This window comes from Cherax quadricarinatus, chromosome 10 (assembly GCF_038502225.1).
Source record: "Cherax quadricarinatus isolate ZL_2023a chromosome 10, ASM3850222v1, whole genome shotgun sequence".
NCBI lineage: Eukaryota > Metazoa > Arthropoda > Malacostraca > Decapoda > Parastacidae > Cherax > Cherax quadricarinatus.
Genome location: NC_091301.1, coordinates 4,827,828 through 4,849,937, shown reverse-complemented (window position 1 = coordinate 4,849,937; position 22,110 = coordinate 4,827,828). Strand labels below are relative to the sequence as shown.

General features: G+C 51.8%; 1 protein-coding gene across 14 annotated transcripts in view; it reads left to right on the top strand.

Annotated features, from left to right (window-relative positions):
* The window catches only part of pins (G-protein-signaling modulator pins), a 579,486-nt gene that overhangs the window by 435,053 nt on the left and 122,323 nt on the right, over positions 1–22,110 (top strand). For 11 of the 14 annotated variants that reach the window (XM_070083544.1, XM_070083550.1, XM_070083554.1 and 8 more), the window contains one exon: positions 2,956–2,993. The exons of the other annotated variants lie outside the window; for them this stretch is intronic. The gene's annotated coding sequence lies outside the window, so the exon portion shown is untranslated. The remainder of the gene's footprint in view (positions 1–2,955; positions 2,994–22,110) is intronic. 14 annotated transcript variants of the gene reach the window in all.

Genomic DNA, 22,110 nt, shown 5'->3' with positions numbered 1-22,110 from the left:
TCATCAGCATCATCATCAGCATCATCAGCATCATCATCAGCATCATCATCATCAGCATCATCATCATCAGCAGCAGCATCAGCAGCATCAGCAGCAGCATCATCAGCATCATCATCATCATCAGCAGCATCATCAGCATCATCATCAGCATCATCAGCATCATCATCAGCATCATCATCAGCATCATCATCATCATCATCAGCATCATCATTATCATTATCATTATCATCATCGTCATCAGCATCATCAGCATCATCATTATCATCATCATCATCAGCATCATCATATTATCATCATTATTATCATCATCATCATCAGCATCATCATCATCATCAGCATCATTATCATCATCATTATCATCATCATTATCATCATTATCATCATCATTATTATCATCATCATCATCATCATTATCATCATCATTATCATCATTATTATCATCATCATCATCATCAGCATCATCATCATCATTGTCATCATCATTATCATCATTATCATCATTATTATCATCATCATCATCATCATTATCATCATTATCATCATCATTATTATCATCATCATCATCATCAGCATCATCATCATCATCATCATCATCATCATTATCATCATCATTATTATCATCATCATTATTATCATCATCATCATTATCATCATCATTATCATCATCATTATTATCATCATCATCATCATCAGCATCATCATTATCATCAGCATCATTATCATCATCATTATCATCATCATTATCATCATCATCATCATCATCATCATCTAGCTGCAGAATTAAAAGTAATCTAAAATAGTTTTAGTCAGGTGTAAAATCAAATACAAAAGTCACATTTGATAGCGGGTCCCTGTTTAGGGAAGATTTTACTGACGACAAAGAAATGAGCGAGACACCGGAGACTCAGTACGACTCCGTGGTGAGTCAGCTCTTACACTACAGGATGACAACCTCTCTGAAGTCTTTCATCAGGGAGACTCCAAACTTTGTGTTAAGTAAAATGACACAAGTCCAACTAATGAGACATTTTATTGTGGCACTGTTTCGCTCTTCAGGAGCTTCGTCAAACAGTAACGCCTTGACAAAGCTCCTGGAGAGCGAAACGTTGCCACAATAAAATGTCACATTAGTTACACTTTTGTTCTTTTACTTAACATATTGTCGGTAATTTTACCAATATTATTACACAAAACTTTATTTTCATTTCTTACATAACCCTAAACTAGGTCTTCCCTCTTGTGTTGACGACCGCACACTGCTCATGTAATATATTCACCAAGACTTGAAAAACTTCCTCACAGTAACTAATAGACAGTCTGGACACATGTATCATGTCACGAACTCTCTCTCAAAAAAAAAGATAACCCACTCCACAAAGGTGGCAGACAGAGCACCTGCCGTAACGTTATTAAAATTGTTAAGTGTGTTGGGAAGATTATTAACACCTGCAGTCACAATCATTAGCACAAGATCACCTGAACTCTCTCACCCCACTCCCAGAGAAACAGTTAACTACAGCTACTTGTGCGTTACCTGTAATAGCTTCCGGAGGTCACGGCTCCCTAGCTTGATCGTTCAGTTTGTTGGTACTTTCTGCCCGCAGTCCGATGTATTCACCACAGCCCCGGCTGATCAGGAACTGAGATGAGGAATTTGTCGAGTTCTGTCTTGAAGACAGCCAGGGGCCTGTTGGTAATTCCCGTTATACATAAAGAGAGGATATTATGCAAATTTTTATTTTTTCACTAAAACTAGTCAAACAACGTAACCTAAACTTAATGAAATTTCCGTTATGCTACACCTCAAAGAACAACGAAAGTTTAGAAGAGGAGGCGCTTGCCTCTCGTAACTGACAAACCAATTTTATTTTCATCAGGGGAGAAGTGTTAAACCTATAAGGGTTATATAGACCCTGGAAAATGGGATATGTCTGGTTCCTTGGATCAAGAGCCCCTCACCGGCATCAAGTCATCTCTTTTGAGTGTAATCACATGACGGTAAGATGATGTTTCTTTTACCCTACGAAATGCGTTGAAGAGCACTAGCGTTGTCAGGTCAGCGGTGAGTGGGCGGTCGTGGAAGACAGCCACGTGTGAGTGGACGAGACGGAGCCACAGCCACACAGTGATGAGGCTGGTTGGTGGTGCCACAACAACGTCTTTCACCACTCATGATAAAGTGTCGTCGCACGAGATTGTATCGAGAGGCTATTATGATGTGTCCTGGTTGTGTTGTGAGGGGTCTTGCTGTATCTTCTGGGCTCCTTTTCAGCCACAAATTAATTAGTTTGCTGCGTCTTCCATCCTATACTGTAGTACTGAGTGTGTTCACTATATCCTCCTCTTGTTAGTCTCTTGGGCTCTTTGTAGTTGAAATCTTTCATTATAAAGTAGCTTCGCTTTAGCTCTGAATGCACTCTTGGCTGCTTCTGCTATGATGTCAGCCATCGCTTGGTGGTTGTCCTCAAATTCCTGCCTTCGTCTCCTGATATTAAGTGGCGGGTTTTATAGCAGTGGAACAATTACTTTCAGTTTACCATTCTTAACATAACACACTTTGAAATTTTCTTCTAGTCTGTTTACTCCTCTCACTACTTCAAAACTCCATTGATTTCTAATTAATAATGCCACTCTTCCTCGAACGATATTTCTTTGATCTTCCTTAATTAACACTTGGTATCCAGCTGGATATACAGTATCTGATAGTTATGTTAACTTTGTCTCAGTGATAGCTATTATGTCTGGCATGACCTTAGCTGTTCTTTCCTTCATCTCATCACTCTTATTAGATAATCATCTGCATTAGTGTACCACACACTGATACTACTATTCCTTACCTTGCACTGGTTCATGTCTACCCCATCCTCATACTCATCAAACAGGAGTAATGAAGGTTGAGCTCTGTGTGTGTATGTGTAGTGTGCATAACTAAGAGTATCTTTCTTCCTGGCACAGGTACACGTGGACACTGGTCAGCCCACACACTCTCCAGGGTAAGTACCGTACACCTCCCGCCCTTTCACCTCCCTCTATCTCTCTCTCTCCCACCTGCTTGTCTATCTCTCTCTCACCTGCCTCTCTCACCTCTCTCCCTTTCTCCTTCTCCCAACTCCCTCCGTCTCTTTCCTACCTCCCTCTATCTTATCCTCTGCCTCCTCCTCTGACCAAGGAAGATTCTCTCATATTTCATAATTGAAGACGTATATTATCTATACTACAGGTTATTTTCAGAATATTTCGCTCTTAAATTGCTCAAAATTAAGACGATAAGAGAGTAAAAATATACAGAAGTTTGGTAATTGGACACGACTGGATCAGTAACAGCACAACCAGCAGCCGAAACGACCACGACACCTTGTAAATTATTATAGCAAGTCTAACCGGATAATACTTCAGTGAGACGATGATAATACTTACGGGGAGGAAGATAATATTTCTGGGGAAGGAGGATAATGTTTCAGGGAAAGGAGGATAATGTTTCAGGGGAAGGAGGATAATGTTTCAGGGGAAGGAGGATAATGTTTCAGGGGAAGGAGGATAATATTTAATGGGAGGAGGATAATGTTTTAGGAGGAGGAGGATAATGTTTAATGGGAGGAGGATAATGTTTCAGGGGAAGGAGGATTGTTTTAGGGGAAGGAGGATAATATTTAATGGGAGGAGGATAATGTTTCAGGGGAAGGAGGATTATGTTTTAGGAGGAGGATAATGTTTCAGGGGAAGGAGGATAATGTTTTAGGCGAAGGAGGATAATGTTTAATGGGAGGAGGATAATGTTTCAGGGGAAGGAGGATAATGTTTTAGGGGAAGGAGGATAATGTTTCAGGGGAAGGAGGATTATGTTTTAGGGGAAGGAGGATTATGTTTTAGGGGAAGGAGGATAATGTTTTAGGCGAAGGAGGATAATGTTTTAGGGGAAGGAGGATAATGTTTTAGGGGAAGGAGGATTATGTTTTAGGGGAAGGAGGATAATGTTTTAGGCGAAGGAGGATAATGTTTCAGGGGAAGGAGGATAATGTTTCAGGGGAAGGAGGATAATGTTTCAGGGGAAGGAGGATAATGTTTCAGGGGAAGGAGGATAATGTTTTAGGGGAAGGAGGATAATATTTTAGGCGAAGGAGGATAATGTTTCAGGGGAAGGAGGATAATGTTTTAGGGGAAGGAGGATAATGTTTTAGGCGAAGGAGGATAATGTTTCAGGGGAAGGAGGATAATATTTTAGGCGAAGGAGGATAATGTTTCAGGGGAAGGAGGATAATGTTTTAGGGGAAGGAGGATAATGTTTTAGGCGAAGGAGGATAATGTTTCAGGGGAAGGAGGATAATGTTTTAGGGGAAGGAGGATAATGTTTTAGGGGAAGGAGGATAATGTTTTAGGGGAAGGAGGATAATATTTTAGGCGAAGGAGGATAATGTTTCAGGGGAAGGAGGATAATGTTTTAGGGGAAGGAGGATAATGTTTTAGGCGAAGGAGGATAATGTTTCAGGGGAAGGAGGATAATGTTTTAGGGGAAGGAGGATAATGTTTTAGGGGAAGGAGGATAATGTTTCAGGGGAAGGAGGATAATGTTTCAGGGGAAGGAGGATAATGTTTCAGGGGAAGGAGGATAATGTTTTAGGGGAAGGAGGATAATGTTTTAGGGGAAGGAGGATAATGTTTTAGGGGAAGGAGGATAATGTTTTAGGGGAAGGAGGATAATGTTTCAAGGGAAGGAGGATAATGTTTCAAGGGAAGGAGGATAATGTTTCAGGGGAAGGAGGATAATATTTTAGGGGAAGGAGGATAATGTTTTAGGGGAAGGAGGATAATGTTTTAGGGGAAGGAGGATAATGTTTTAGGGGAAGGAGGATAATGTTTTAGGGGAAGGAGGATAATGTTTTAGGGGAAGGAGGATAATGTTTTAGGGGAAGGAGGATAATGTTTTAGGGGAAGGAGGATAATGTTTTAGGGGAAGGAGGATAATGTTTCAGGGGAAGGAGGATAATGTTTCAGGGGAAGGAGGATAATGTTTCAGGGGAAGGAGGATAATGTTTTAGGGGAAGGAGGATAATGTTTCAGGGGAAGGAGGATAATGTTTTAGGGGAAGGAGGATAATGTTTCAGGGGAAGGAGGATTGTTTTAGGGGAAGGAGGATAATGTTTCAGGGGAAGGAGGATTGTTTTAGGGGAAGGAGGATAATGTTTCAGGGGAAGGAGGATAATGTTTCAGGGGAAGGAGGATAATGTTTTAGGCGAAGGAGGATAATGTTTCAAGGGAAGGAGGATAATGTTTTAGGGGAAGGAGGATAATGTTTTAGGGGAAGGAGGATAATGTTTTAGGGGAAGGAGGATAATGTTTCAGGGGAAGGAGGATAATGTTTTAGGGGAAGGAGGATAATGTTTTAGGGGAAGGAGGATAATGTTTTAGGCGAAGGAGGATAATGTTTCAAGGGAAGGAGGATAATGTTTTAGGGGAAGGAGGATAATGTTTTAGGCGAAGGAGGATAATGTTTCAAGGGAAGGAGGATAATGTTTTAGGCGAAGGAGGATAATGTTTCAAGGGAAGGAGGATAATGTTTCAGGGGAAGGAGGATAATGTTTTAGGGGAAGGAGGATAATGTTTTAGGGGAAGGAGGATAATGTTTTAGGGGAAGGAGGATAATGTTTCAAGGGAAGGAGGATAATGTTTCAGGGGAAGGAGGATAATGTTTTAGGGGAAGGAGGATAATGTTTTAGGCGAAGGAGGATAATGTTTCAAGGGAAGGAGGATAATGTTTTAGGCGAAGGAGGATAATGTTTCAAGGGAAGGAGGATAATGTTTCAGGGGAAGGAGGATAATGTTTTAGGGGAAGGAGGATAATGTTTTAGGGGAAGGAGGATAATGTTTTAGGGGAAGGAGGATAATGTTTTAGGCGAAGGAGGATAATGTTTCAAGGGAAGGAGGATAATGTTTTAGGGGAAGGAGGATAATGTTTTAGGCGAAGGAGGATAATGTTTCAAGGGAAGGAGGATAATGTTTTAGGCGAAGGAGGATAATGTTTCAAGGGAAGGAGGATAATGTTTCAGGGGAAGGAGGATAATGTTTTAGGGGAAGGAGGATAATGTTTTAGGGGAAGGAGGATAATGTTTTAGGGGAAGGAGGATAATGTTTCAAGGGAAGGAGGATAATGTTTTAGGGGAAGGAGGATAATGTTTCAAGGGAAGGAGGATAATGTTTCAGGGGAAGGAGGATAATGTTTTAGGGGAAGGAGGATAATGTTTCAAGGGAAGGAGGATAATGTTTTAGGGGAAGGAGGATAATGTTTCAAGGGAAGGAGGATAATGTTTTAGGCGAAGGAGGATAATGTTTCAAGGGAAGGAGGATAATGTTTCAGGGGAAGGAGGATAATGTTTTAGGGGAAGGAGGATAATGTTTTAGGGGAAGGAGGATAATGTTTTAGGGGAAGGAGGATAATGTTTCAAGGGAAGGAGGATAATGTTTAATGGGAGGAGGATAATGTTTCAGGGGAAGGAGGATAATATTTTAGGGGAAGGAGGATAATATTTTAGGGGAAGGAGGATAATGTTTCAGGGGAAGGAGGATAATGTTTCAGGGGAAGGAGGATAATGTTTCAGGGGAAGGAGGATAATGTTTCAGGGGAAGGAGGATAATGTTTCAGGGGAAGGAGGATAATGTTTCAGGGGAAGGAGGATAATGTTTCAGGGGAAGGAGGATAATGTTTCAGGGGAAGGAGGATAATATTTCAGGGGAAGGAGGATAATATTTTAGGGGAAGGAGGATAATGTTTCAGGGGAAGGAGGATAATATTTTAGGGGAAGGAGGATAATATTTCAGGGGAAGGAGGATAATGTTTCAGGGGAAGGAGGATAATATTTTAGGGGAAGGAGGATAATGTTTCAGGGGAAGGAGGATAATGTTTCAGGGGAAGGAGGATAATGTTTCAGGGGAAGGAGGATAATATTTTAGGGGAAGGAGGATAATGTTTCAGGGGAAGGAGGATAATGTTTCAGGGGAAGGAGGATAATATTTTAGGGGAAGGAGGATAATGTTTCAGGGGAAGGAGGATAATATTTTAGGGGAAGGAGGATAATATTTCAGGGGAAGGAGGATAATGTTTCAGGGGAAGGAGGATAATATTTTAGGGGAAGGAGGATAATATTTCAGGGGAAGGAGGATAATGTTTCAGGGGAAGGAGGATAATATTTTAGGGGAAGGAGGATAATATTTTAGGGGAAGGAGGATAATATTTCAGGGGAAGGAGGATAATGTTTCAGGGGAAGGAGGATAATATTTCAGGGGAAGGAGGATAATATTTTAGGGGAAGGAGGATAATGTTTCAGGGGAAGGAGGATAATATTTTAGGGGAAGGAGGATAATATTTCAGGGGAAGGAGGATAATGTTTCAGGGGAAGGAGGATAATATTTTAGGGGAAGGAGGATAATGTTTCAGGGGAAGGAGGATAATGTTTCAGGGGAAGGAGGATAATGTTTCAGGGGAAGGAGGATAATATTTTAGGGGAAGGAGGATAATGTTTCAGGGGAAGGAGGATAATGTTTCAGGGGAAGGAGGATAATATTTTAGGGGAAGGAGGATAATGTTTCAGGGGAAGGAGGATAATATTTTAGGGGAAGGAGGATAATATTTCAGGGGAAGGAGGATAATGTTTCAGGGGAAGGAGGATAATATTTTAGGGGAAGGAGGATAATGTTTCAGGGGAAGGAGGATAATATTTTAGGGGAAGGAGGATAATGTTTCAGGGGAAGGAGGATAATGTTTCAGGGGAAGGAGGATAATGTTTCACGGGAAGGAGGATAATGTTTCAGGGGAAGGAGGATAATGTTTCAGGGGAAGGAGGATAATGTTTCAGGGGAAGGAGGATAATATTTTAGGGGAAGGAGGATAATGTTTCAGGGGAAGGAGGATAATATTTTAGGGGAAGGAGGATAATATTTCAGGGGAAGGAGGATAATGTTTCAGGGGAAGGAGGATAATATTTTAGGGGAAGGAGGATAATGTTTCAGGGGAAGGAGGATAATGTTTCAGGGGAAGGAGGATAATGTTTCAGGGGAAGGAGGATAATATTTTAGGGGAAGGAGGATAATGTTTCAGGGGAAGGAGGATAATGTTTCAGGGGAAGGAGGATAATATTTTAGGGGAAGGAGGATAATGTTTTAGGGGAAGGAGGATAATGTTTCAGGGGAAGGAGGATAATATTTTAGGGGAAGGAGGATAATGTTTCAGGGGAAGGAGGATAATATTTTAGGGGAAGGAGGATAATGTTTCAGGGGAGGAGGATAATGTTTTAGGGGAAGGAGGATAATGTTTCAGGGGAAGGAGGATAATGTTTCAGGGGAGGAGGATAATGTTTTAGGGGAAGGAGGATAATGTTTTAGGGGAAGGAGGATAATGTGAAGGTAATAACTGTGATAATTGTGATGGTGGTGCAGGTAGTGACTGTGATAATTGTGATGGTGGTACAAGTAGTGACTGTGATAATTGTGATGGTGGTACAAGTAGTGACTGTGATAATTGTGATGGTGGTACAAGTAGTGACTGTGATAATTGTGATGGTGGTACAAGTAGTGACTGTGATAATTGTGATGGTGGTACAAGTAGTGACTGTGATAATTGTGATGGTGGTGCAGGAGTGACTGTGATAATTGTGATGGTGGTGCAGGAGTGACTGTGATAATTGTAATGGTGGTACAAGTAGTGACTGATAATTGTGATGGCGGTGCAGGAGTGACTGTGATAATTGTGATGGTGGTACAAGTAGTGACTGATAATTGTGATGGCGGTGCAGGTAGTGACTGTGATAATTGTGATGGTACAGGTAGTGACTGTGATAATTGTGATGGTGGTGCAGGTAGTGACTGTGATAATTGTGATGGTGGTGCAGGTAGTGACTGTGATAATTGTGATGGTGGTGCAGGTAGTGACTGTGATAATTGTGATGGTGGTGCAGGTAGTGACTGTGATAATTGTGATGGTACAGGTAGTGACTGTGATAATTGTGATGGCGGTGCAGGTAGTGACTGTGATAATTGTGATGGTGGTGCAGGTAGTGACTGTGATAATTGTGATGGTACAGGTAGTGACTGTGATAATTGTGATGGTGGTGCAGGTAGTGACTGTGATAATTGTGATGGTGGTGCAGGTAGTGACTGTGATAATTGTGATGGTGGTGCAGGTAGTGACTGTGATAATTGTGATGGTGGTACAAGTAGTGACTGTGATAATTGTGATGGTGGTGCAGGTAGTGACTGTGATAATTGTGATGGTGGTGCAGGTAGTGACTGTGATAATTGTGATGGTGGTACAAGTAGTGACTGTGATAATTGTGATGGTGGTACAAGTAGTGACTGTGATAATTGTGATGGTGGTGCAGGAGTGACTGTGATAATTGTGATGGTGGTGCAGGAGTGACTGTGATAATTGTAATGGTGGTACAAGTAGTGACTGATAATTGTGATGGCGGTGCAGGAGTGACTGTGATAATTGTGATGGTGGTACAAGTAGTGACTGATAATTGTGATGGCGGTGCAGGTAGTGACTGTGATAATTGTGATGGTACAGGTAGTGACTGTGATAATTGTGATGGCGGTGCAGGTAGTGACTGTGATAATTGTGATGGCGGTGCAGGTAGTGACTGTGATAATTGTGATGGTACAGGTAGTGACTGTGTTGATTGTGGTGATAATAGTGAGGATGATGATAGGAGAGGCAGTGAACTTAAGAGTGACAAACGTACGTGACTGTTCCATGCTGTGAGAGGCACTGTGTCACCCCCACCTACATCTTGGTTGCTTCTTACAACCTGGTGTCACGCAGCCTAGCCTGCCTCATGGCTCATATTCCCTCTTCTTGTAAATCCAGACTCGCCTTTAGGTGCTACAGAGGTGAGGCCACTCTTAGTCACGCTCAGAATGTAGGCTGAAGGATTAAAACCTCTGAGTTAGGATGCTTGGAATTAGTTGATAGTGGTGTGTGTGGGTGGTGGGTGTGAGGCCGGTGTAGTGTAGTGTGGTGGGTGTGAGGCCGGTGTAGTGTAGTGTGGCGGGTGTGAGGCCGGTGTAGTGTAGTGTGGTGGGTGTGAGGCCGGTGTAGTGTAGTGTGGTGGGTGTGAGGCCGGTGTAGTGTAGTGTGGTGGGTGTGAGGCCGGTGTAGTGTAGTGTGGCGAGTGTGAGGCCGGTGTAGTGTAGTGTGGCGGGTGTTAGGCCTGTGTAGTGTAGTGTGGTGGGTGTGAGGCCGGTGTAGTGTAGTGTGGTGGGTGTGAGGCCGGTGTAGTGTAGTGTGGTGGGTGTGAGGCCGGTGTAGTGTAGTGTGGCGGGTGTGAGGCCGGTGTAGTGTAGTGTGGTGGGTGTGAGGCCGGTGTAGTGTAGTGTGGTGGGTGTGAGGCCGGTGTAGTGTAGTGTGGTGGGTGTGAGGCCGGTGTAGTGTAGTGTGGTGGGTGTGAGGCCGGTGTAGTGTAGTGTGGTGGGTGTGAGGCCGGTGTAGTGTAGTGTGGTGGGTGTGAGGCCGGTGTAGTGTAGTGTGGCGGGTGTGAGGCCGGTGTAGTGTAGTGTGGTGGGTGTGAGGCCGGTGTAGTGTAGTGTGGTGGGTGTGAGGCCGGTGTAGTGTAGTGTGGTGGGTGTGAGGCCGGTGTAGTGTAGTGTGGTGGGTGTGAGGCCGTTGTAGTGTAGTGTGGTGGGTGTGAGGCCGGTGTAGTGTAGTGTGGTGGGTGTGAGGCCGGTGTAGTGTAGTGTGGTGGGTGTGAGGCCGGTGTAGAGTAGTGTGGCGGGTGTGAGGCCGGTGTAGTGTAGTGTGGTGGGTGTGAGGCCGGTGTAGTGTAGTGTGGCGGGTGTGAGGCCGGTGTAGTGTAGTGTGGTGGGTGTGAGGCCGGTGTAGTGTAGTGTGGCGGGTGTGAGGCCGGTGTAGTGTAGTGTGGTGGGTGTGAGGCCGGTGTAGAGTAGTGTGGTGGGTGTGAGGCCGGTGTAGTGTAGTGTGGTGGGTGTGAGGCCGGTGTAGTGTAGTGTGGTAGTGTGGCGGGTGTGAGGCCGGTGTAGTGTAGTGTGGTGGGTGTGAGGCCGGTGTAGTGTAGTGTGGTGGGTGTGAGGCCGGTGTAGTGTAGTGTGGAGGGTGTGAGGCCGGTGTAGTGTAGTGTGGTGGGTGTGAGGCCGGTGTAGTGTAGTGTGGTGGGTGTGAGGCCAGTGTAGTGTAGTGTGGTGGGTGTGAGGCCGGTGTAGTGTAGGCCGGTGTGGTTGTGTGGCGGGTGTGAGGCCGGTGTAGTGTAGTGTGGTGGGTGTGAGGCCGGTGTAGTGTAGTGTGGTGGGTGTGAGGCCGGTGTAGTGTAGTGTGGTGGGTGTGAGGCCGGTGTAGTGTAGTGTGGTGGGTGTGAGGCCGGTGTAGTGTAGTGTGGTGGGTGTGAGGCCGGTGTAGTGTAGTGTGGTGGGTGTGAGGCCGGTGTAGTGTAGTGTGGTGGGTGTGAGGCCGGTGTAGTGTAGTGTGGTGGGTGTGAGGCCGGTGTAGTGTAGTGTGGTGGGTGTGAGGCCGGTGTAGTGTAGTGTGGTGGGTGTGAGGCCGGTGTAGTGTAGTGTGGTGGGTGTGAGGCCGGTGTAGTGTAGTGTGGTGGGTGTGAGGCCGGTGTAGTGTAGTGTGGTGGGTGTGAGGCCGGTGTAGTGTAGTGTGGTGGGTGTGAGGCCGGTGTAGTGTAGTGTGGTGGGTGTGAGGCCGGTGTAGTGTAGTGTGGTGGGTGTGAGGCCGGTGTAGTGTAGTGTGGTGGGTGTGTGGCCGGGGTAGTGGTGTGTGGTGGGTGTGAGGCCGGTGTAGTGTAGTGTGGTGGGTGTGAGGCCGGTGTAGTGTAGTGTGGTGGGTGTGAGGCCGGTGTAGTGTAGTGTGGTGGGTGTGAGGCCGGTGTAGTGTAGTGTGGTGGGTGTGAGGCCGGTGTAGTGTAGTGTGGTGGGTGTGAGGCCGGTGTAGTGTAGTGTGGTGGGTGTGAGGCCGGTGTAGTGTAGTGTGGTGGGTGTGAGGCCGGTGTAGTGTAGTGTGGTGGGTGTGAGGCCGGTGTAGTGTAGTGTGGTGGGTGTGAGGCCGGTGTAGTGTAGTGTGGTGGGTGTGAGGCCGGTGTAGTGTAGTGTGGTGGGTGTGAGGCCGGTGTAGTGTAGTGTGGTGGGTGTGAGGCCGGTGTAGTGTAGTGTGGTGGGTGTGAGGCCGGTGTAGTGTAGTGTGGTGGGTGTGAGGCCGGTGTAGTGTAGTGTGGTGGGTGTGAGGCCGGTGTAGTGTAGTGTGGTGGGTGTGAGGCCGGTGTAGTGTAGTGTGGTGGGTGTGAGGCCGGTGTAGTGTAGTGTGGTGGGTGTGAGGCCGGTGTAGTGTAGTGTGGTGGGTGTGAGGCCGGTGTAGTGTAGTGTGGTGGGTGTGAGGCCGGTGTAGTGTAGTGTGGTGGGTGTGAGGCCGGTGTAGTGTAGTGTGGTGGGTGTGAGGCCGGTGTAGTGTAGTGTGGTGGGTGTGAGGCCGGTGTAGTGTAGTGTGGTGGGTGTGAGGCCGGTGTAGTGTAGTGTGGTGGGTGTGAGGCCGGTGTAGTGTAGTGTGGTGGGTGTGAGGCCGGTGTAGTGTAGTGTGGTGGGTGTGAGGCCGGTGTAGTGTAGTGTGGTGGGTGTGAGGCCGGTGTAGTGTAGTGTGGCGGGTGTGAGGCCGGTGTAGTGTAGTGTGGTGGGTGTGAGGCCGGTGTAGTGTAGTGTGGCGGGTGTGAGGCCGGTGTAGTGTAGTGTGGTGGGTGTGAGGCCGGTGTAGTGTAGTGTGGCGGGTGTGAGGCCGGTGTAGTGTAGTGTGGTGGGTGTGAGGCCGGTGTAGTGTAGTGTGGTGGGTGTGAGGCCGGTGTAGTGTAGTGTGGTGGGTGTGAGGCCGGTGTAGTGTAGTGTGGTGGGTGTGAGGCCGGTGTAGTGTAGTGTGGCGGGTGTGAGGCCGGTGTAGTGTAGTGTGGCGGGTGTGAGGCCGGTGTAGTGTAGTGTGGTGGGTGTGAGGCCGGTGTAGTGTAGTGTGGTGGGTGTGAGGCCGGTGTAGTGTAGTGTGGTGGGTGTGAGGCCGGTGTAGTGTAGTGTGGCGGGTGTGAGGCCGGTGTAGTGTAGTGTGGTGGGTGTGAGGCCGGTGTAGTGTAGTGTGGTGGGTGTGAGGCCGGTGTAGTGTAGTGTGGTGGGTGTGAGGCCGGTGTAGTGTAGTGTGGTGGGTGTGAGGCCGGTGTAGTGTAGTGTGGTGGGTGTGAGGCCGGTGTAGTGTAGTGTGGTGGGTGTGAGGCCGGTGTAGTGTAGTGTGGTGGGTGTGAGGCCGGTGTAGTGTAGTGTGGTGGGTGTGAGGCCGGTGTAGTGTAGTGTGGTGGGTGTGAGGCCGGTGTAGTGTAGTGTGGCGGGTGTGAGGCCGGTGTAGTGTAGTGTGGCGGGTGTGAGGCCGGTGTAGTGTAGTGTGGTGGGTGTGAGGCCGGTGTAGTGTAGTGTGGCGGGTGTGAGGCCGGTGTAGTGTAGTGTGGTGGGTGTGTGTCCGGTGTAGTGTAGTGTGGTGGGTGTGAGGCCGGTGTAGTGTAGTGTGGTGGGTGTGAGGCCGGTGTAGTGTAGTGTGGTGGGTGTGAGGCCGGTGTAGTGTAGTGTGGTGGGTGTGAGGCCGGTGTAGTGTAGTGTGGTGGGTGTGAGGCCGGTGTAGTGTAGTGTGGTGGGTGTGAGGCCGGTGTAGTGTAGTGTGGTGGGTGTGAGGCCGGTGTAGTGTAGTGTGGCGGGTGTGAGGCCAGTGTAGTGTAGTGTGGTGGGTGTGAGGCCGGTGTAGTGTAGTGTGGCGGGTGTGAGGCCGGTGTAGTGTAGTGTGGTGGGTGTGAGGCCGGTGTAGTGTAGTGTGGTGGGTGTGAGGCCGGTGTAGTGTAGTGTGGTGGGTGTGAGGCCGGTGTAGTGTAGTGTGGTGGGTGTGAGGCCGGTGTAGTGTAGTGTGGTGGGTGTGAGGCCGGTGTAGTGTAGTGTGGTGGGTGTGAGGCCGGTGTAGTGTAGTGTGGTGGGTGTGAGGCCGGTGTAGTGTAGTGTGGTGGGTGTGAGGCCGGTGTAGTGTAGTGTGGCGGGTGTGAGGCCGGTGTAGTGTAGTGTGGTGGGTGTGAGGCCGGTGTAGTGTAGTGTGGTGGGTGTGAGGCCGGTGTAGTGTAGTGTGGTGGGTGTGAGGCCGGTGTAGTGTAGTGTGGTGGGTGTGAGGCCGGTGTAGTGTAGTGTGGTGGGTGTGAGGCCGGTGTAGTGTAGTGTGGTGGGTGTGAGGCCGGTGTAGTGTAGTGTGGTGGGTGTGAGGCCGGTGTAGTGTAGTGTGGTAGGTGTGTGAGGCCGGTGTAGTGTAGGTGGTGGGTGTGAGGCCGGTGTAGTGTAGTGTGGCGGGTGTGAGGCCGGTGTAGTGTAGTGTGGTGGGTGTGAGGCCGGTGTAGTGTAGGGTGGTGGGTGTGAGGCCGGGTGTGAGTGTGGTGGGTGTGAGGCCGGTGTAGTGTAGTGTGGTGGGTGTGAGGCCGGTGTAGTGTAGTGTGGTGGGTGTGAGGCCGGTGTAGTGTAGTGTGGTGGGTGTGAGGCCGGTGTAGTGTAGTGTGGCGGGTGTGAGGCCGGTGTAGTGTAGTGTGGCGGGTGTGAGGCCGGTGTAGTGTAGTGTGGTGGGTGTGAGGCCGGTGTAGTGTAGTGTGGTGGGTGTGAGGCCGGTGTAGTGTAGTGTGGTGGGTGTGAGGCCGGTGTAGTGTAGTGTGGTGGGTGTGAGGCCGGTGTAGTGTAGTGTGGTGGGTGTGAGGCCGGTGTAGTGTAGTGTGGTGAGTGTGAGGCCGGTGTAGTGTAGTGTGGCGGGTGTGAGGCCGGTGTAGAGTAGTGTGGTGGGTGTGAGGCCGGTGTAGTGTAGTGTGGCGGGTGTGAGGCCGGTGTAGTGTAGTGTGGTGGGTGTGAGGCCGGTGTAGTGTAGTGTGGCGGGTGTGAGGCCGGTGTAGTGTAGTGTGGTGGGTGTGAGGCCGGTGTAGTGTAGTGTGGTGGGTGTGAGGCCGGTGTAGTGTAGTGTGGTGGGTGTGAGGCCGGTGTAGTGTAGTGTGGTGGGTGTGAGGCCGGTGTAGTGTAGTGTGGTGGGTGTGAGGCCGGTGTAGTGTAGTTTGGTGGGTGTGAGGCCGGTGTAGTGTAGTGTGGTGGGTGTGAGGCCGGTGTAGTGTAGTGTGGTGGGGGTGAGGCGGGTGTGAGGCCGGTGTAGTGTAGTGTGGTGGGTGTGAGGCCGGTGTCGTGTCGTGTGGTGGGTGTGAGGCCGGTGTAGTGTAGTGTGGTGGGTGTGAGGCCGGTGTAGTGTAGTGTGGTGGGTGTGAGGCCGGTGTAGTGTAGTGTGGTGGGTGTGAGGCCGGTGTAGTGTAGTGTGGTGGGTGTGAGGCCGGTGTAGTGTAGTGTGGTGTGATTGAGGCAGGTGTAGTGTAGTGTGGTGGGTGTGAGGCCGGTGTAGTGTAGAGTGGCGGGTGTGAGGCCGGTGTAGTGTAGTGTGGTGGGTGTGAGGCCGGTGTAGTGTAGTGTGGTGGGTGTGAGGCCGGTGTAGTGTAGTGTGGTGGGTGTGAGGCCGGTGTAGTGTAGTGTGGTGGGTGTGAGGCCGGTGTAGTGTAGTGTGGTGGGTGTGAGGCCGGTGTAGTGTAGTGTGGTGGGTGTGAGGCCGGTGTAGTGTAGTGTGGTGGGTGTGAGGCCGGTGTAGTGTAGTGTGGTGGGTGTGAGGCCGGTGTAGTGTAGTGTGGTGGGTGTGAGGCCGGTGTAGTGTAGTGTGGTGGGTGTGAGGCCGGTGTAGTGTAGTGTGGTGGGTGTGAGGCCGGTGTAGTGTAGTGTGGTGGGTGTGAGGCCGGTGTAGTGTAGTGTGGTGTGGTGTAGTGTAGTGCCGGTGTAGTGTAGTGTGGTGGGTGTGAGGCCGGTGTAGTGTAGTGTGGTGGGTGTGAGGCCGGTGTAGTGTAGTGTGGTGGGTGTGAGGCCGGTGTAGTGTAGTGTGGTGGGTGTGAGGCCGGTGTAGTGTAGTGTGGTGGGTGTAGTGTAGGCCGGTGTAGTGTAGTGTGGTGGGTGTAGAGGCCGGTGTAGTGTAGTGTGGTGGGTGTGAGGCCGGTGTATTGTGTAGGCCGGTGTAGTGTAGTGTGTGGGTGTGAGGCCGGTGTAGTGTAGTGTGGTGGGTGTGAGGCCGGTGTAGTGTAGTGTGGTGGGTGTGAGGCCGGTGTAGTGTAGTGTGGCGGGGCCGGTGTAGAGTGTGGTGGGTGTGAGGCCGGTGTAGTGTAGTGTGGTGGTGTGTGAGGCCGGTGTAGTGTAGTGTGGTGGGTGTGAGGCCGGTGTAGTGTAGTGGTGGTGGGTGTGAGGCCGGTGTAGTGTAGTGTGGTGGAGGCCGGTGTAGTGTAGTGTGGCGGGTGTGAGGCCGGTGTAGTGTAGTGTGGTGGGTGTGAGGCCGGTGTAGTGTAGTGTGGTGGGTGTGAGGCCGGTGTAGTGTAGTGTGGTGGGTGTGAGGCCGGTGTAGTGTAGTGTGGTGTGGGCCGGTGTAGTGTAGTGTGGTGGGTGTGAGGCCGGTGTAGTGTAGTGTGGTGGGTGTGAGGCCGGTGTAGTGTAGTGTGGTGGGTGTGAGGCCGGTGTGTGTAGTGTAGGCCGGTGTAGTGTAGTGTGGCGGGTGTGAGGCCGGTGTAGTGTAGTGTGGTGTGGTGTAGTGTAGGCCGGTGTAGTGTAGTGTGGTGGGTGTGAGGCCGGTGTAGTGTAGTGTGGTGGGTGTGAGGCCGGTGTAGTGTAGTGTGGTGGGTGTGAGGCCGGTGTAGTGTAGTGTGGCGGGTGTGAGGCCGGTGTAGTGTAGTGTGGTGGGTGTGAGGCCGGTGTAGTGTAGTGTGGTGGGTGTGAGGCCGGTGTAGTGTAGTGTGGTGGGTGTGAGGCCGGTGTAGTGTAGTGTGGTGGGTGTGAGGCCGGTGTAGTGTAGTGTGGTGGGTGTGAGGCCGGTGTAGTGTAGTGTGGTGGGTGTGAGGCCGGTGTAGTGTAGTGTGGTGGGTGTGAGGCCGGTGTAGTGTAGTGTGGTGGGTGTGAGGCCGGTGTAGTGTAGTGTGGTGGGTGTGAGGCCGGTGTAGTGTAGTGTGGTGGGTGTGAGGCCGGTGTAGTGTAGTGTGGTGGGTGTGAGGCCGGTGTAGTGTAGTGTGGTGGGTGTGAGGCCGGTGTAGTGTAGTGTGGTGGGTGTGAGGCCGGTGGAGTGTAGTGTGGGTGTGAGGCCGGTGTGTGGTGTGGTGGGTGTGAGGCCGGTGTAGTGTAGTGTGGTGGGTGTGAGGCCGGTGTAGTGTAGTGTGGTGGGTGTGAGGCCGGTGTAGTGTAGTGTGGTGGGTGTGAGGCCGGTGTAGTGTAGTGTGGTGGGTGTGAGGCCGGTGTAGTGTAGTGTGGTGGTGTAGTGTAGTGTGGCCCGGTGTAGTGTAGTGTGGTGGGTGTGAGGCCGGTGTAGTGTAGTGTGGTGTAGGGCCGGTGTAGTGTAGTGTGGCGGGTGTGAGGCCGGTGTAGTGTAGTGTGGCCGGTAGTGTAGTGTAGGCCGGTGTAGTGTAGTGTGGTGTGTGAGGCCGGTGTAGTGTAGTGTGGTGGGTGTGAGGCCGGTGTAGTGTAGTGTGGTGGGTGTGAGGCCGGTGTAGTGTAGTGTGGTGGGGTGTAGTGTAGTGTGGTGGGTGTGAGGCCGGTGTAGTGTAGTGTGGTGGGTGTGAGGCCGGTGTAGTGTAGTGTGGTGGGTGTGAGGCCGGTGTAGTGTAGTGTGGTGGGTGTGAGGCCGGTGTAGTGTAGTGTGGTGGGTGTGAGGCCGGTGTAGTGTAGTGTGGTGGGTGTGAGGCCGGTGTAGTGTAGTGTGGTGCTAGTGACGCCGGTGTAGTGTAGTGTGGTGGGTGTGAGGCGGTGTAGTGTAGTGTGGTGGGTGTGAGGCCGGTGTAGTGTAGTGTGGTGGGTGTGAGGCCGGTGTAGTGTAGTGTGGTGGGTGAGAGGCCGGTGTAGTGTAGTGTGGTGGGTGTGAGGCCGGTGTAGTGTAGTGTGGTGGGTGTGAGGCCGGTGTAGTGTAGTGTGGTGGGTGTGAGGCCGGTGTAGTGTAGTGTGGTGGGTGTGAGGCCGGTGTAGTGTAGTGTGGTGGGTGTGAGGCCGGTGTAGTGTAGTGTGGTGGGTGTGAGGCCGGTGTAGTGTAGTGTGGTGGGTGTGAGGCCGGTGTAGTGTAGTGTGGTGGGTGTGAGGCCGGTGTAGTGTAGTGTGGTGGGTGTGAGGCCGGTGTAGTGTAGTGTGGTGGGTGTGAGGCCGGTGTAGTGTAGTGTGGTGGGTGTGAGGCCGGTGTAGTGTAGTGTGGTAGTGGTGTGAGGCCGGTGTAGTGTAGTGTGGTGGGTGTGAGGCCGGTGTAGTGTAGTGTGGCGGGTGTGAGGCCGGTGTAGTGTAGTGTGGTGGGTGTGAGGCCGGTGTAGTGTAGTGTGGTGGGTGTGAGGCCGGTGTAGTGTAGTGTGGTGGGTGTGAGGCCGGTGTAGTGTAGTGTGGTGGGTGTGAGGCCGGTGTAGTGTAGTGTGGTGGGTGTGAGGCCGGTGTAGTGTAGTGTGGTGGGTGTGAGGCCGGTGTAGTGTAGTGTGGTGGTTGTGAGTCCGGTGTAGTGTAGTGTGTGTGGCGGGTGTGAGGCCGGTGTGTAGTGCCGGTGTAGTGTAGTGTGGTGGGTGTGAGTGTAGTGTAGTGTGGGTGTGAGGCCGGTGTAGTGTAGTGTGGCGGGTGTGAGGCCGGTGTAGTGTAGTGTGGTGGGTGTCAGACCGGAGTAGTGTAGTGTGGAGGGTGTGAGGCCCGTGTAGTGTAGTGTGGTGGGTGTGAGGCCGGTGTAGTGTAGTGTGGTGGGTGTGAGGCCAGTGTTGTGTAGTGTGGTGGGTGTGAGGCCGGTGTAGTGTAGTGTGGTGGGTGTGAGGCCGGTGTAGTGTAGTGTGGTGGGTGTGAGGCCGGTGTAGTGTAGTGTGGTGGGTGTGAGGCCGGTGTAGTGTAGTGTGGTGGGTGTGAGGCCGGTGTAGTGTAGTGTGGTGGGTGTGAGGCCGGTGTAGTGTAGTGTGGTGGGTGTGAGGCCGGTGTAGTGTAGTGTGGTGGGTGTGAGGCCGGTGTAGTGTAGTGTGGTGGGTGTGAGGCCGGTGTAGTGTAGTGTGGTGGGTGTGAGGCCGGTGTAGTGTAGTGTGGTGGGTGTGAGGCCGGTGTAGTGTAGTGTGGTGGGTGTGAGGCCGGTGTAGTGTAGTGTGGTGGGTGTGAGGCCGGTGTAGTGTAGTGTGGTGGGTGTGAGGCCGGTGTAGTGTAGTGTGGTGGGTGTGAGGCCGGTGTAGTGTAGTGTGGTGGGTGTGAGGCCGGTGTAGTGTAGTGTGGTGTGTGTGTGTGGGGTGTGTGTGTGGCCTGTGTAGTGTAGTGTGGTGGGTGTGAGGCCGGTGTAGTGTAGTGTGGTGGGTGTGAGGCCGGTGTAGTGTAGTGTGGTGGGTGTGAGGCCGGTGTAGTGTAGTGTGGTGGGTGTGAGGCCGGTGTAGTGTAGTGTGGTGTGAGGCCGGTGTAGTGTAGTGTGGTGGGTGTGAGGCCGGTGTAGTGTAGTGTGGTGGGTGTGAGGCCGGTGTAGTGTAGTGTGGTGGGTGTGAGGCCGGTGTAGTGTAGTGTGGTGGGTGTGAGGCCGGTGTAGTGTAGTGTGGTGGGTGTGAGGCCGGTGTAGTGTAGTGTGGTGGGTGTGAGGCCGGTGTAGTGTAGTGTGGTGGGTGTGAGGCCGGTGTAGTGTAGTGTGGTGGGTGTGAGGCCGGTGTAGTGTAGTGTGGTGGGTGTGAGGCCGGTGTAGTGTAGTGTGGTGGGTGTGAGGCCGGTGTAGTGTAGTGTGGTGGGTGTGAGGCCGGTGTAGTGTAGTGTGGTGGGTGTGAGGCCGGTGTAGTGTAGTGTGGTGGGTGTGAGGCCGGTGTAGTGTAGTGTGGTGTGAGGCCGGTGTAGTGTAGTGTGGTGGGTGTGAGGCCGGTGTAGTGTAGTGTGGTGTGGTGTAGTGTAGTGTGGTGGGTGTGAGGCCGGTGTAGTGTAGGCCGGTGTAGTGTAGTGGTGTGTGAGGCCGGTGTAGTGTAGTGTGGTGGGTGTGAGGCCGGTGTAGTGTAGTGTGGTGGGTGTGAGGCCGGTGTAGTGTAGTGTGGTGGGTGTGAGGCCGGTGTAGTGTAGTGTGGTGTGAGGCCGGTGTGTGTGTGGTGTGTGTGAGGCCGGTGTAGTGTAGTGTGGTGGGTGTGAGGCCGGTGTAGTGTAGTGTGGTGGGTGTGAGGCCGGTGTAGTGTAGTGTGGTGGGTGTGAGGCCGGTGTAGTGTAGTGTGGTGTGAGGCCGGTGTAGTGTAGTGTGGCGGGTGTGAGGCCGGTGTAGTGTAGTGTGGTGGAGTGTGAGGTAGTGTAGTGTGGTGGGTGTGAGGCCGGTGTAGTGTAGTGTGGTGGGTGTGAGGCCGGTGTAGTGTAGTGTGGTGGGTGTGAGGCCGGTGTAGTGTAGTGTGGTGGGTGTGAGGCCGGTGTAGTGTAGTGTGGTGGGTGTGAGGCCGGTGTAGTGTAGTGTGGTGGGTGTGAGGCCGGTGTAGTGTAGTGTGGTGGGTGTGAGGCCGGTGTAGTGTAGTGTGGTGGGTGTGAGGCCGGTGTAGTGTAGTGTGGTGGGTGTGAGGCCGGTGTAGTGTAGTGTGGTGGGTGTGAGGCCGGTGTAGTGTAGTGTGGTGGGTGTGAGGCCGGTGTAGTGTAGTGTGGTGGGTGTGAGGCCGGTGTAGTGTAGTGTGGTGGGTGTGAGGCCGGTGTAGTGTAGTGTGGTGGGTGTGAGGCCGGTGTAGTGTAGTGTGGTGGGTGTGAGGCCGGTGTAGTGTAGTGTGGTGGGTGTGAGGCCGGTGTAGTGTAGTGTGGTGGGTGTGAGGCCGGTGTAGTGTAGTGTGGTGGGTGTGAGGCCGGTGTAGTGTAGTGTGGTGGGTGTGAGGCCGGTGTAGTGTAGTGTGGTGGGTGTGAGGCCGGTGTAGTGTAGTGTGGTGGGTGTGAGGCCGGTGTAGTGTAGTGTGGTGGGTGTGAGGCCGGTGTAGTGTAGTGTGGTGGGTGTGAGGCCGGTGTAGTGTAGTGTGGTGGGTGTGAGGCCGGTGTAGTGTAGTGTGGTGGGTGTGAGGCCGGTGTAGTGTAGTGTGGTGGGTGTGAGGCCGGTGTAGTGTAGTGTGGTGGGTGTGAGGCCGGTGTAGTGTAGTGTGGTGGGTGTGAGGCCGGTGTAGTGTAGTGTGGTGGGTGTGAGGCCGGTGTAGTGTAGTGTGGTGGGTGTGAGGCCGGTGTAGTGTAGTGTGGTGGGTGTGAGGCCGGTGTAGTGTAGTGTGGTGGGTGTGAGGCCGGTGTAGTGTAGTGTGGTGGGTGTGAGGCCGGTGTAGTGTAGTGTGGTGGGTGTGAGGCCGGTGTAGTGTAGTGTGGCGGGTGTGAGGCCGGTGTAGTGTAGTGTGGTGGGTGTGAGGCCGGTGTAGTGTAGTGTGGCGGGTGTGAGGCCGGTGTAGTGTAGTGTGGTGGGTGTGAGGCCGGTGTAGTGTAGTGTGGTGGGTGTGAGGCCGGTGTAGTGTAGTGTGGTGGGTGTGAGGCCGGTGTAGTGTAGTGTGGTGGGTGTGAGGCCGGTGTAGTGTAGTGTGGTGGGTGTGAGGCCGGTGTAGTGTAGTGTGGTGGGTGTGAGGCCGGTGTAGTGTAGTGTGGTGGGTGTGAGGCCGGTGTAGTGTAGTGTGGCGGGTGTGAGGCCGGTGTAGTGTAGTGTGGCGGGTGTGAGGCCGGTGTAGTGTAGTGTGGTGGGTGTGAGGCCGGTGTAGTGTAGTGTGGTGGGTGTGAGGCCGGTGTAGTGTAGTGTGGTGGGTGTGAGGCCGGTGTAGTGTAGTGTGGTGGGTGTGAGGCCGGTGTAGTGTAGTGTGGTGGGTGTGAGGCCGGTGTAGTGTGGTGGGTGTGAGGCCGGTGTAGTGTAGTGTGGCGGGTGTGAGGCCGGTGTAGTGTAGTGTGGTGGGTGTGAGGCCGGTGTAGTGTAGTGTGGCGGGTGTGAGGCCGGTGTAGTGTAGTGTGGTGGGTGTGAGGCCGGTGTAGTGTAGTGTGGTGGGTGTGAGGCCGGTGTAGTGTAGTGTGGCGGGTGTGAGGCCGGTGTAGTGTAGTGTGGTGGGTGTGAGGCCGGTGTAG